The following is a 13,482-nucleotide window of genomic DNA, read 5'->3' as shown; positions in this document are numbered from 1 at the left end:
AAAAAAAAAACACCCACCCCACCCCACAACGGTCTCTCTCTTTAGAAATGCCAGAAAAAATATGCATTGGTTGTCTGTGCTGTTGGTGAGATGTGTGCAAGATAGGGACAGTCATGTTCACAACAGACCACTGCCTTGGAATCCTACAAATCCAAACATATTCAATCTAGGAGATGCTCTAAAATAGATTTCCTCCTCTGAACTAGTCTTCCCTCTTTTACTCTTTCTTCTCTCCTCCAATTCCTCCTGCTGCTATTACCAATGCAGCTCCAGAAAAGTCATGTCGGTATTAGGACCTTACCAAATTGTCATTTGAGGTTTGGGGTTTTTTTTGAAGGTTAGGAAACATAGTACTTAAACTAGTGCTGATGGTTCCTTTGTGACAGCATTTGACAAGGTGGAATTGTAACTGAATAGTGACAAATACAGAAGAATCAATAAGAGAAACAAATCTGTTGCTGATAAGAGCTCAACTGCAAAACTTAAGCTATCTACCTCTCTTCACTGCCCGGTCACTCTTCTCACTGCATGCCTTTGAAGTCTCTAACCACTGACTGTTATTACATAGCATCTCTCTCAGACAGCCATGCCCTGGTGATGTAGAGGACAGAATATACATGTATTCTGTTCCTGAGATACTGATAATTCTGTGAAGATTATTCTTTAAGTTTTAAAGCAGTTTTCGTTCAATATCATACAGGAAGAAGCAGCTTGAGAACGCTTTTCTATTTGATGCTTGCATAGTGACACACACAGGAATGGCCTTTCACAGTGCCGCTGAAGTTAACGCCCTAATAAAAACCAGCTTGTCCTCAATGGACTTTGTTTGCTTTAGCCTGACTTTATTTTCAGGGGATTAAAGCTTAGCAATAATATTTGTATGATCTTGAAACTCTCTTCTGTTTTCGGAAAAAAGCACATTGTTAATGTAAGTTCAGAGAGGAGGCAAAAAATGTTTTCCTTTAGTTTCACTTTGTCACGTTCTAGGAGGAGCAAAACCAGACACCAGAAACCTCCCACAAAAAAAAGCTAACCGCTAGAGCTTTTTTAGGGAACTTTCAACATTGACCTTTAAAAAGGTATAAAACATGTTGTACATAATTTTGAGATACCTATAGCAATAATACTTTGTCAAGATGTTTGAAGAAAGGATTTAATACAATTTAGTCTGCCACAAACTCCAAGGTAGGAATGATTACTGAAGTGCTTAAAAACCAAGCAAGCCATATGCGAGTGACACAATTTTCTTCTTTACCCATACGCTCAGAACATATACATTATCTTTGGCAGAAAGATGCTTTCCATCTGACAAATCTGTAAGCCATCAGAAAAATTGACACTCATGTTCAGTAGGGAACAGTGAGTCCTGTGGAGACAATGGGATGTAAGATTTTCCTCCCTCCACCCCCCATTGTGCTTGTGGCTGGGGGAGTTCCAAGAGAATGTGGAAAAAAGATTATTTGGTTTCTTTTACCCTGGAGCAATAATTTCCAGTAGCCACCTAGTGAACTTAAAGGAAGTCTGCTTGGTTTAATTTTTTCCCTGAAAATGATAAAACAAGTTTATAAAGGAACACAGTACTTACCCTTTATCAGGCTCCAATTCAAGAGTTTAAAACACATTGATGGCTTTACACAGGCAAGTATTTACCTTGACTTCAGGTAAATTTTTTTACTGGAAGATTTTTTTTAGTGACAATGGAAGAGAAAAAATATAAAAGATAAAACCGACATCTACAATTAAGCAGTAATGCACAGCTATGATTAAATGGCATGGCTTGGTTTCTTTCCCACAGAGATCTTTGCACATGAAGAAGGGCTCCCTTCGCTCTCACCACTTCAAGAAAATTGTTTTAGCTTTTAGTTTCTTTGAGCCATCACAGAAAATTTCTGAGTGTATTTGATTGTAAGCAGCAAGATGTTTCATTGTTTTCAACTGCCAAACGTTGTTGCAGAAAAGTATGCAGCATAGATATTCCAGAAGTTATGTACTGTCTGCCTTAATACATTGCCTCTTTGCTTTGCCTTCATTTGCTCGTGTTCATATTATTAGTCTATAATTATTAAGTCCAGTTTACCCATAATGACAATTCTGTGTCAAGAAAAACCTTTCTATTTCTGTGCTATTTAAAGCATTAAGTTTAACTAAATCTAATCTAATTTTTAACCAAAACATTAAATCTAAGAGCGAGTTCTTCTTGTTTTGCCACTTCGTAGAAATTTTTTCTTTGCTGTTTTGGGGCCCACTCCTGTAGATCAGCTGAAAGAAAAGCCTAACTGGAATCAGCAAGGATAGAAGGTGAATGACGCTGCTACCATACATATTGTCAAGAAGGCAGGAGCAGAGGCTCCAGACACATTGAGCCACATATACTAGCCTATTCTTTACAAATAAATGAAGCACAGGCCCCTTCCCCAAAAAGTTCAAAGTAAAACAAACAAACAAGATACCACTATAAGTAAAAGGTATAATATGCCTTTTATATAATATATATAATATATAATAATATAAACTAAATACAGAGAGAGATTGTGGTATGTCCAAAAGCATGTGTATTTGTATTTTTGTAGAAGTTTAGCTAATTTTCTTATCATTACTTTGTGTTTATGTTAACAATTTGCTAAGTTTCAAATCCACCAAAATCTCTTAGTTCTAGATTTATAGGAAGCAAAACCTACATTTAGAGCTGCTGACTGGCACCATATAAATTTATGACAAATTGTATTTGTAACACATGCAATTTCAGCTCCAGCGCTGTAGTCCTGGAATTGGAGTAGTGCCTATTACCAGAAAAGGCACTTTGTTTTTACATACAAAACACTACTTAGAAACTCAAATGTAATACCTTTTTTTTTTTCTTTTTTCCCCCCAAGATACACAAAGTCTGAAGCAGCAATGAGTTCTCTGAGATTTCATGAGAATGTGCCGAAAGGAATAGCAGCGCTCTGTTCATTCATCTTTGCAAGATTAAATACAGTGTTGTTTAGCCAGTTCTTTTGGTCGCCTTTCCCTCCTAATTTTTAAGATTAAAAATGTTAGATAACTATTTAGTTTTCAGCTACTCAGTTTTCTTGCTTGAACTAGCATTGCAGCACACTAAACAGAAACCATCGATACTGGTTTCATAGAATTCCTGAGCCATGACAGTAGACTTGAAGTTGGACTGCAGAATATTTGAAGCTGTCTCACGTTTGACTGACTATGCCATTTTAGTCTGACCTTTGCAAGTTTTTATGGGCATCTTTAAAATGTATTTTAAATCAAGTTAAGCAGCATAGAAAGTGGAGTCATGACCATTTACAGAAGACCAAGACATTTAGACTATGATACCCAAAGACTCTGCTGACACCAAGAATCAAAGCCCAGTACCACTTTTCTAGTTACAGTGCATGACATTATGATGTTAGCTAAAAAACAAAACCTGACGCTCCCTTGAATTTGGGTGAGAAAAGAACTGGGTCTAACTATTGTAATTCTATGCTTAATGTCTTCAAGGCAGTTTATAATAATTCTCATAGAAAAAACTATTAATCTGGACAAACACCTTTTCCATGTCTAAGCCATCACTACTCCAGCAATGTCTGAAGACTTACAAGAATGTCTTATTAGCTTTAGCTCAAACTAGCACAGCTCCTTTTCCAGGGATCAGATCTCTCCACTTAGTCACAGTCAAAATGGATTCTGATTCTGTTTCACTAATGCTTAGATATGCCCAAATCTAAAAACATTTAATGCAGAGATGGAATCAGGGTAAATGGTCTTGCAGAAGAATGGAGCAAGCATCTTGTAATTAAGGAAATAAAATATTTTAATGAGTTCAGTGCTGGAAGTTTACTAGATTAAGGCAGCACAGCAGTTTTTTGTGCCCTGAGGCTGGCTTTCTAGCTGAAGCACAGGAAGACATGTTCAGAGAGCAGTTAGCTCAGCCAAACCTAGTTAGGTACACAGCATTCAGCTTGTTAATAGACTTTGTCTCCATTGATTGACACTTCTCATATGATCAGGTTTTTTTTATTAGAAGGTTGGGGTTTTACCAGATAGATTAAAGATCAATAACCTGAAAATGAATGATAGCCTCTCAATTGATCTGGTATAAATCTGAAAAATACATGCATTTAACTTTGTATTGTCAAGCATAAATTACCACGCTCTTTCCTGAGCGGGATATCTGTTGTGGGAGTAACTGGTTTGTTTTAGGATTCTTCTCAATGGTTGCACATTAACTAGAATTAATAATGGTATTTTCTTCTATTTCCTTACTTAGAACATTTATTTGTACATTCAATTCTAAGCTACGCACCAAAGAGACTTTACAAATTTAAAATTGCAATGTTAACCCCCCCCTTCAAAATACCCTTTAAGTATTTATAATTACTTTAAGAAACACAAGAACACTGCCTACAGCATTCCCCAAAATATACAAATGCACACTATAACAATAATTGCTGCTTTTTTTCCTGTTTCAGTGTCCTGAATTCTTCAGGATGGTTTCCATTTACTTATGGGGGACAATGATTTAATGTTTTCAAATGTAGTGATTTGGTTTAATAATAGCTTACCTAATACTTCAAGAATAAATAGAAGAAACAGTAAATTTATTTATTTAGCATTGAAAAAGCAGCACAAAATTTGCTTTTATTATGGTCATCACAACAGGCTGTTAAAGGTCTGAGTTTTGCAGGTCGAATTTTTGGATGCAGAATGAGATACAGGAAAAGGAAAAACCTTTTTGGGCAGTAAAACTAGGTTTCTAATTCCAGCAGTGGTCCGTCTTTCTCTGTTAAAGAGAAGATGCTGGATGTTGTGTTTTTATACTAACTTAATTCCACTATCTGCATGAGGCGGCTTCTTGCAGTAACAGGAGTAGTGCTTCACTGTAGAGGATCGACTCCCCATCTATGCAAAGCCAAGGTGCTTTATTCTTTTGTATGAGAGAGGAAGGTCTAAGGTTAAGCCAATAATTACACCAAAGAGGTATGGACTGAGTAGCATTAGGTCTGACATTCCCCTACAGTAAGAGAGGAAATGGGCTTAGAGCATCATTGCAGGGAATACCTGTGATGTCCTTCACCTGAGGAGTCGGTCACAGATTTGCCTCTCTTGAGCTACAAGTTTTACCTTCTGTTCTTCCTTCTAGCTACTGAAGACTTTTATTCGGGTGCAGATTTACTGAAGGAGGTATGTGAAAGTGGGCTAATTTAACTCTCCCGTTAGTCCTGCCTCTTGCTGTTTTCCTGCAGAGCTAGCAACCAGTGATAAGAAATTGGAGAAGGGTATGGGAATGCATACTGATAGAGATAATAATGAACAAATTGTTGAGGAGGTGGTGAGCATCCTCTATCCAGATGGAATTATAATAATGAGTCTTCTTGGCCAAGACAAGACAGATACAGTCATAAAAAGCCACAAGTTTTGAAATTCTGCTAATCTAATTGCTCTTGTGAGCCCAATTTGGTTATAACAGTGGGTACACATTTGAAAATCATAATAGAAGAAAGGCACAAAGTGAACAACTAATGCTCTTAACCAGATGTACTGCCTTGCCGTCACTTCTTTCCTGAGAGAATCAAAGGGGTAACGGTCTACTAGCTACTCCACATCTGAACTGGAATTGGGTTCTTATTAACTGGAGATACTGCTCTATAGAATGACTTTTTTTTTGGAGGGGGGTGGGGGGGGTGAGGGCATGGGTGTTAACTACAAACCTCTATTTCAGGATGCAGTTCAAATATATCTGAAGACTGGAGGCAGGAATCCTCAATTTGAAAAATACAATTAAGAAGTACAGCATGGGTTGGCTTCACAGAAGGTTTTTAAATGTAGTTCAAGACTGTCTCAGGGTAATTAAAACCAAGGGGTCAGAATCAGTTTCAGACAAAATTGAAGAGGTGGAAAATGCACCTGATTATATGTTCATTGCTTTAATAGAAGAAAATAGAAGGTTTAACTTGAAGAGAGGCAAAATGGAAACTAATCTGGAACAGACGAGTGGCACTGAAGGAATTGGCGGCGTCAAAAAGCTTTCTGCTCCCACCTCCCCCTTTGCAAAGGTGGATGGCAGATATGTTGAAGCAGTATTTTAGGGAAAATTCAGAAGGTATTACTAAGCTGGAAGAATGCCTGAAAAGAAGTGTCTGAGAACATTAAAGTAGCTCATTTGACACATTTAACCAATTTGAAGTGACATAGGTTATGAGAAATTCTTCTTATCTTCAGCTTTGGCAATTTTCATACTGTACAATAATGTCCCTGAAGCTGCTGGAAAGTAGTTCTAGCTATTTGTCATTCCTACGTCCCTCTTCCCAATAGTCAGGCTCTGACTAGATTAAGATTCCTGCTCCTCGATCTCTCTCACTGTTGTATCTCTGGGAAAAAGTTTAAGAAGTTGCTTTAGCAATAGAGAGAATTATCTCAGCAATGGCAAACTTTCTAACACTCTTAATATTCATGCATTACATATGGAGATCCCCTGGAAGGTCTACCAGTGTGAGACCATCAGGCCAATGATACTTTTATGCTTTCCAGGAGAGTCTTCTGCTCCTAGATAGAACCTTGTTTGAGAGAACAAACAACTTTGGTATATTGGTCCCATTCTCAGTGAAAGACTTCAGAGTTCCTTCCCATCTGCGGTTATTGCAGATATGTGCAATAGCACAAGCTTTTTCACCCATGATTGGCTTTTATCTGGAAATCTGTGGCATCCACTGAGCCGGCATCCTATTGCAGCTTACATGCAGGAAGTCTGATGTTCCTTACATGTGTCACATTTGTTGTGTGACATAGCAAAAGGTGACCTTGCAATACTGTCCTCACAGACATACTATACTGGCAGACAGTAACCCTGAAGTATGACAGAGTTTCCATATAGGCCACTTCTCTCCAGACAAGAGGAGGAAGAAACAGTGATTCAAGCCTTCCTTTTAAAGTCAGCTCTGGGTAGACAGGCCCTTGAACCTGCATAAAACCTCAAAGATATTGTCTTTTTACCCTAATTGGAATGGAAAACTGAGCCTTAACTAACAGGAACATAAAGGAAAAATACTTTCTAGAGCTCTCTTCCAATGGTATCTAGATGATCTTCTTTTGGACAATGAACATTAACTTGACATTTCAATTTAATATTAACTGCATTATAAATGATGACATAAAAAAGAGAGCAGCACATCGTCATTTCTGATGGTACTGCAGTCCTATGCAGAGGCAGTAAAAGTAACTTAAAACTAGTGATGAGAAAGGAGAGGCAAAAAACTAAAAGCTATTTAATATATCTACTTTCAAATTTCAAGAAATTTACTATTTTTGATTTTTAGTAGATTTCCTGTATGGACCTAAAAGTGCACTTAGTGCTTTGAAGTTAGACATACTGAATTAGCATTATAATTTCTACTGGTCTGAGGAACAAGACTTGTAAATGAATGCAAACAATTAAAGTATGCTAGCAAGAATTAAGACAAGCATTGTAATACCTAGGCTTGGAGGTTGAAATCGGAAGCACAAGAAAATCCCGGTAAGTTACATACCAGGACAGATACACAACTGGAAACACAATATAGAGTGGAACTGACTGTCAGAAATTCTGTCTCCTTGCCAATAAAGCCCAATTTTCTTTAGAATAAAGGAGTACAACTCATGCCTATTTCTTTAAAATAATTTAATGGCCAGTACTTCTTTAACACAGCTGCACCTGGAATGATATAGTAGTGTCTAAATGGAAGCTTAATAGAATGAGTTAGAGAGAATAATGAAGAGAATAGACCAAATGATGGGGGAGGAAGATGATAATCAGAAATACTAAAAATAAATAAATAAAAGATGTCTGTTGGATCAAGTAAGAAATCTTAAAGGCAATGGATATTCTGGAATAAAGATGAGGGTGTAAATTGGATGAATAGGAATAGGTTTTAAAAATGCAAATACGAGATGAAAAGAAAAAGGGAACTGAGAAAGAGACAACAGAAGTGATTAGGGAAAAAAAATCACAGGAAAGTTCTGTTGACTGAACAAGTGCAGTGACCTTAAAAGAACAAGTTTGACAAAGTGAAAGACTAAGTAGTACTTGGGACCTTAGGTAGACATTTTAACAGGCAAGACACTCTAAGTTTTATCAAGATCAATTTTGATTAGGATTTGAGTTTGTACAGTTGCAGTTCAGGAAAACAAAAAAACCAACCCAAAACTAAACCCCTCTTTGATTATGACTTTGTTCCTGAATCCCCTGAAAGTTGCCAAAAGACATAACTTTAGGGGTTATTGTTAATTAATCTGTACCTTTGGTATTGTAGGTAGAATTGCTACAATATTAGTTACCAGTTTTGGTTAGAAGCCTGTATATTCATCATATAGAAGTAAATGTGTAAAAAGATTTACGCGGGCACAATCTAAGCAAGTTGGTAACACTTTTGAAAGCCTCTACATCACCTAGGACTAGACTCTCAAAAAGAATATATGTGGTGAATGTTTCAATGCCTAAGTCAATGTATTCTCTCCCTAAAATACAACCCATGTTCCTATACATTGTGGAATACCATTCATAGCAGCTGACACACTGAGCAGAAAGCTGCCAAAAATTCAGTGGTAGGAAACATTAATTATTACTAGTTGCACAGGCCCCACTATCTTAATGTATACCAAGGAGCTTCTTGGCTAATGTTGCCAATCCAAAGATGTTTCTTCGACCCACAGCTCTGAATTGTCATCTCTACAGTAGTCCATGCACATTAATGGAGGTACTCCTGGTTAGCCTTTGGATCCCTGAGGGTGATATTGGAGGGGAGTGGGGAGGGCACATTATGAAAATGGTCCAGCATCCCAGTTTAAAGTTATCATGCCTGTAAAGGGTGGGATACCTTGATATTAGTTAGGTGTCTTGAAGTCATTAAAATCCAGGTTATTTAAGAACAAGTAGCAAGATTGTTTATACAAAATCCAAAATAGATAACTGAATTACATACAAAGCATTTGCAGACAGGACAGAAATGAGAGGGAACCATACAGAATTTACTTATCGCAAGACCAGAAGTTTCTTCTACTTCCCTTCTATCCAGCCAATAAGCTGTTAGATTCTTAACACAGGTGTTCAGAGATGCAGTCCTTTTGCATAGCTTGTATCCTGAGGGATACAGGGAACCTAGCTTTGGGAATCCTTCCTTTTTTTGTACTACCAACACCCTTTTTGGGGAGTTATTAAGATGTAAGTCTTCCTTCTCACTCCACCCTACTGAGAAGGATTTCTTACTATTCATTTGGTCCCAGGTAACTCCAGAATTCCTCCCTCCTTGTCACTGAGCACCTCTTTATGTTTTCAGAATGTTCATTTCCCTTAGGCCTATCCAGAAGCAATTATCACCTGCCTAGTAAACAATTATGCTAATGGTGTTCCAGAACCCTAGTTTTAACCTGCTGTGATGCCAAACACCCTTTCTTGTCAAGCAATTCAAAACCCAGGCTGATGCTTTTTTCCACACAGCTTATCATGCAACCTGATATTTTCCATGCATACATAACCTGCCAGTCTTATTTGATATAACTGCATAACTCAGTTTACTTGCACTTTATCCAAGATCAGATCTTATCTGAAATCAAACACTGCAGCATTTTGTAAAAATGGGTTTGGGAAGGCTACCCCTTCTGTGCCCAGAACCATTTCCCTCCAAAAATTGTTTTTGGGGGACACCATGATTTTGCCACCCCTAGGTTTGATATCTAACTTGAGGTTGCACCCCTAACCCTTGCTTGGCTTTAGTTACTGATGATCCATCACTGGTGTCTTAAACTTTCAATTATATGACACATTTCTTAATCTAAAAAAACCAACCCAAAACACTTTTAAGCACACTATATAACATTCATTGCGTGATAAGAGTGTAATAAATTTACCATAACCCTTTTTAAATGCAGGCATTTGGTGAATCCTTTTGGAAAGCTAAGTTGTCTTCTGCTCTACCACTTTCACATTACTATTTGTCTGTTTAATGTCTAAAACAGCTCTAAAGAACAGTTCAAGAGGAAATGATGTGATTTACTTGTTTCTTTTCAAGCTGCTTCTGAGCATATGCTATTAACACTCTATACACAAATGGTGGGAAAACAGTTATGATGTGTCATTAAAGACTGATGATCACATTAACAGCACGTTTCTCCCATTCATTACTGCTTAACACACCCAACCCAGCTATATCCTTCACTTATTCCGTGTGTCTACTCTTTTTTTCTGATCATCCAGCAGGTCTTTACTGATCAAACTGCCTGTCTTCCAAAGTAAATGATACACACTGCTAGCCCAGCTACAAGGCATTTATCAAGCTGCTGAGTGCATTTAGCGTGCAACAGGCTTTCATACTGCCTTCACCATGTTTAGAGCTTTAATACCCAACCCTCCTATGTGAAGAAGTTGCAAAATTTGCAACACTTCTGAATTAATAAAAGATATGGTCCAATATGTCATTATTACATCTGATATCATGGTTCTCACTTGTGAACCAACTTCCTGGGAGTGTATTTATTTTATGCCCACAACAAATTTTAATCTAAAAATATAATCCTAAGTTTCCAGGGTTATCGCTTCTGTTCACAAGCTGAAGGAATACTTCCCTCTCTTTGCTCCCCCTGACATTTCATAAACAGTCTGTGGGACAGGAAAAGCTAATTGACTTCCTGTAACTCCTGGTTTAATAAAGTAACCAAATTCTGCCCTCAGGTTTACACCTACAGACTTAGAGTTAGGGAGATGAGAGCAGACTTGAAATCTTGCTCTGCAGCTGCAACTTTCTTAACAATTCTGTAGAAGTTTATTATGTTTCACTGTTTCCTTGTCTGGTAACATACTGTCTGCTCAGCTAGGATAACAGAAATAAATGAAATATCCTATTATACTTACTGGCTATCCTGGAGATGACTGGACTCTATCTTCACAGGGGGAGAAAAGAGACTAGAGATTTTACTCTAATATACGTAAAGCATTCCCTAAGCCTTTTATCCACAGCAGTGCCACAGAAGACTACTGGGGTAACATTTTATAGACAAGGAGGTCCAAAACACGTGGAGGATGTTTATCAAATGAGACTGCTACCAGGAACTGACCATGAAACAGGGCACTTTTGGGAAAGCGCTTGTCATGAAAGCCATGTAAAATTCCCGCCTCTCTGACTGCCGGTAGTAGCTTTGTGGATTCCCTTGAGATGATTTACAAACAAAAGACACCAAAGCATGCAAAGGACATGGTTATGTAATTGTGAAGTAGTTTCTGTGCTACAGAAGTAAGATTATGGTAGTAGTAAACGATTTCCTTTCCCCCCCCTTGCATCAGACAATAGAACATCAAATATCAAAGAATTAAGAGAGTTAACTTGTTTCCCGTTGCTTTTACGTCAATTTTGACAGGAAGTAATTACAGGTAGTTTGTTCAGACACGATACTAATATTCTCTGTGTTTCTGCTGGAAAAACTGCACATTTAACTAAATAGAATTAGTATGATAAACTTTAATAATCAGCTGTACATATCTAAGATATGTCAAATATCTGTCTTAATAAGTTGCTTCAACATTGCCAGCTAAGTTTAGACATATACATTTTGCTGTGTTAAACATGCCCATTATTCAAACCAGGGCAACTGATCTGTAGATGAGAGTTATTTGTACAGGTAACCGAAACAAACTAAACTCTTCCCATTACAAAACCATATTTGAGTGCTAAATTTAATTGTTCAACTGGGATAGAGTTATATACTAACATGAAAAGCGACATGGTTGGGAACTAAAGTCACACTATTCTGTGCCACATTTTAAAGTCTGTTTTCAGATGTTCCTAATCTTGTTTCAAGTTGTTTTCACCATCAAATTCGCATTATCCCCAGAAGCCTCACCACTCAAGCACCAAGAAGCACTTTCTTCACACCAGGAATAAACAATCCCCCCTCCACCTCTACACCTGTCAAAGTAGCTGCAGCCAGTGGAAAGTGGTGCACCCACTGGGCAGCGTGTCAGTCTGGAGGAACAGTAGCTGCAGTTGGCGAACGGGGATGTATCCTGTTTGCAGAAGAGAGGCACATAGGAAAGGATGTCCCTCCATCCAGGAAGGTCTCAGTACTATGTGTGAGACTTGCCTATCCAAGTCCTTCTAGAAGCATCAGTGGGCTTTGGAGTTTAATCGTATGATTATAGAGTCAGATAATAGTAGCATTTGGTTCCCCTAGCTGGATAAAATGCTAGAAATCTGATGCAACTGTTTTCGGAAGGCTTATTACATACCTATTAGGCAAAGATTACAGATCAGCATTAATTATCAAGACCTAATTTAGATAATCAAATTTACCTTTCATTTTTGCACTAAAGCATTCTCTGTATAAGATGTTCACAGCAAAACATTAAATTATGTTATTAAAATAAGTTTATTATGTATGCTAAGATTTTTAAATTATGTGAAAAATTAATGTAAACATACCTACATACAGAATACTTTAGTACTCTGAGAAGTAAAACAACCATTATGACTGCAGAGCAGTTAGCAGGACTGCTCAAAGATTTTCTCTCAAGTAGACTCCTAGGACAGAAAACAATAACAAGTAGCTCACTAGAAATTCACATTTAAATATGAACTTCCTTCTAGGTGCTGGATTTTTATTACAGGGTAATGCTGATACAGCTCAGGCTTATAAACCTGTGAGTTTTCTATCTAAATAACGCTCAAAGCTCTTTTTAGAAGAGGGTCAGAAACTTTTTCGTTCTTGCACAAAAAAAAAAGTGGGTTTTCCAATTTCTAGGTCCCTCAAGTTTGGAAGGAGAAGAATATTCTAATTGCAATTATTCTGTCAAACTCATGGGACTTCAGCACAATCTAATTGCAAAAATTGACTGATTAAACTAAGAAACAGTTAAGGGATAGAAATTCAAGTATCAGGTATAAATGAAAAAATAATTTTATTTCTAGGTGATGCAATAACCAGAAAGAATAAAACTGCTAGATGCAGGAGACTTTAATTTATTAACCCCTGAGGTAATGAGTGACACTCATTTTAACGCAGATAAATATAAAACAATGAGATAGGACCAATGAATAGATAATTTGCTGATAAGAAAGAAACAGAGAGATGTGAGTGCAGGGGAAATAAAAATAGACACATCTGTTCACGCTACACCTAAAACGGCCAGAGTGATTAGGGAGAACATCACTATGTAATGAGGGTAGATTATAGCAAAGGAATGCCTGAGTTGCCTCTTACATAAGAAACAGCAGTAGTGGCCTGATTTTATACTTTTTTTAGATCTCCCTTGAATAGAACCCTTTTTCTGAAATACAACACAAAACAGACTTAAGATGTAGATATATTTCAAAATGCTTAGGAAGAAAAACAGCAGCTGTACAAAGAACCCTTTACATCAACATCAAAAAACTGTTACTTAAGGCCTGAATTCTAAGTACACATAGTACTTGACTTTTACTGTAATGCAAGTCATTTCAATGCCTCAATTTGCTCTGTTGACTC

At 37.3% G+C, this 13,482-nt stretch overlaps 1 protein-coding gene across 1 annotated transcript in view; it reads right to left on the bottom strand.

The window, feature by feature from the left end:
* Positions 1 to 10,982, bottom strand: part of SLC39A10 (solute carrier family 39 (zinc transporter), member 10) — a 64,273-nt gene extending 53,291 nt beyond the window's left edge. Inside the window, exon 1 of the mRNA XM_009331445.1 lies at positions 10,877 to 10,982. The gene's annotated coding sequence lies outside the window, so the exon portion shown is untranslated. The remainder of the gene's footprint in view (positions 1 to 10,876) is intronic.
* Positions 10,983 to 13,482: the final 2,500 nt, after the last annotated feature.

Source organism: Pygoscelis adeliae, unplaced genomic scaffold (genome assembly GCF_000699105.1).
Source record: "Pygoscelis adeliae isolate BGI_AS28 unplaced genomic scaffold, ASM69910v1 Scaffold160, whole genome shotgun sequence".
Classification (NCBI taxonomy): Eukaryota; Metazoa; Chordata; class Aves; order Sphenisciformes; family Spheniscidae; genus Pygoscelis; species Pygoscelis adeliae.
The sequence above is the reverse complement of the archived record's forward strand: the minus strand, read 5'-3'. Positions and strand labels throughout refer to the sequence as shown.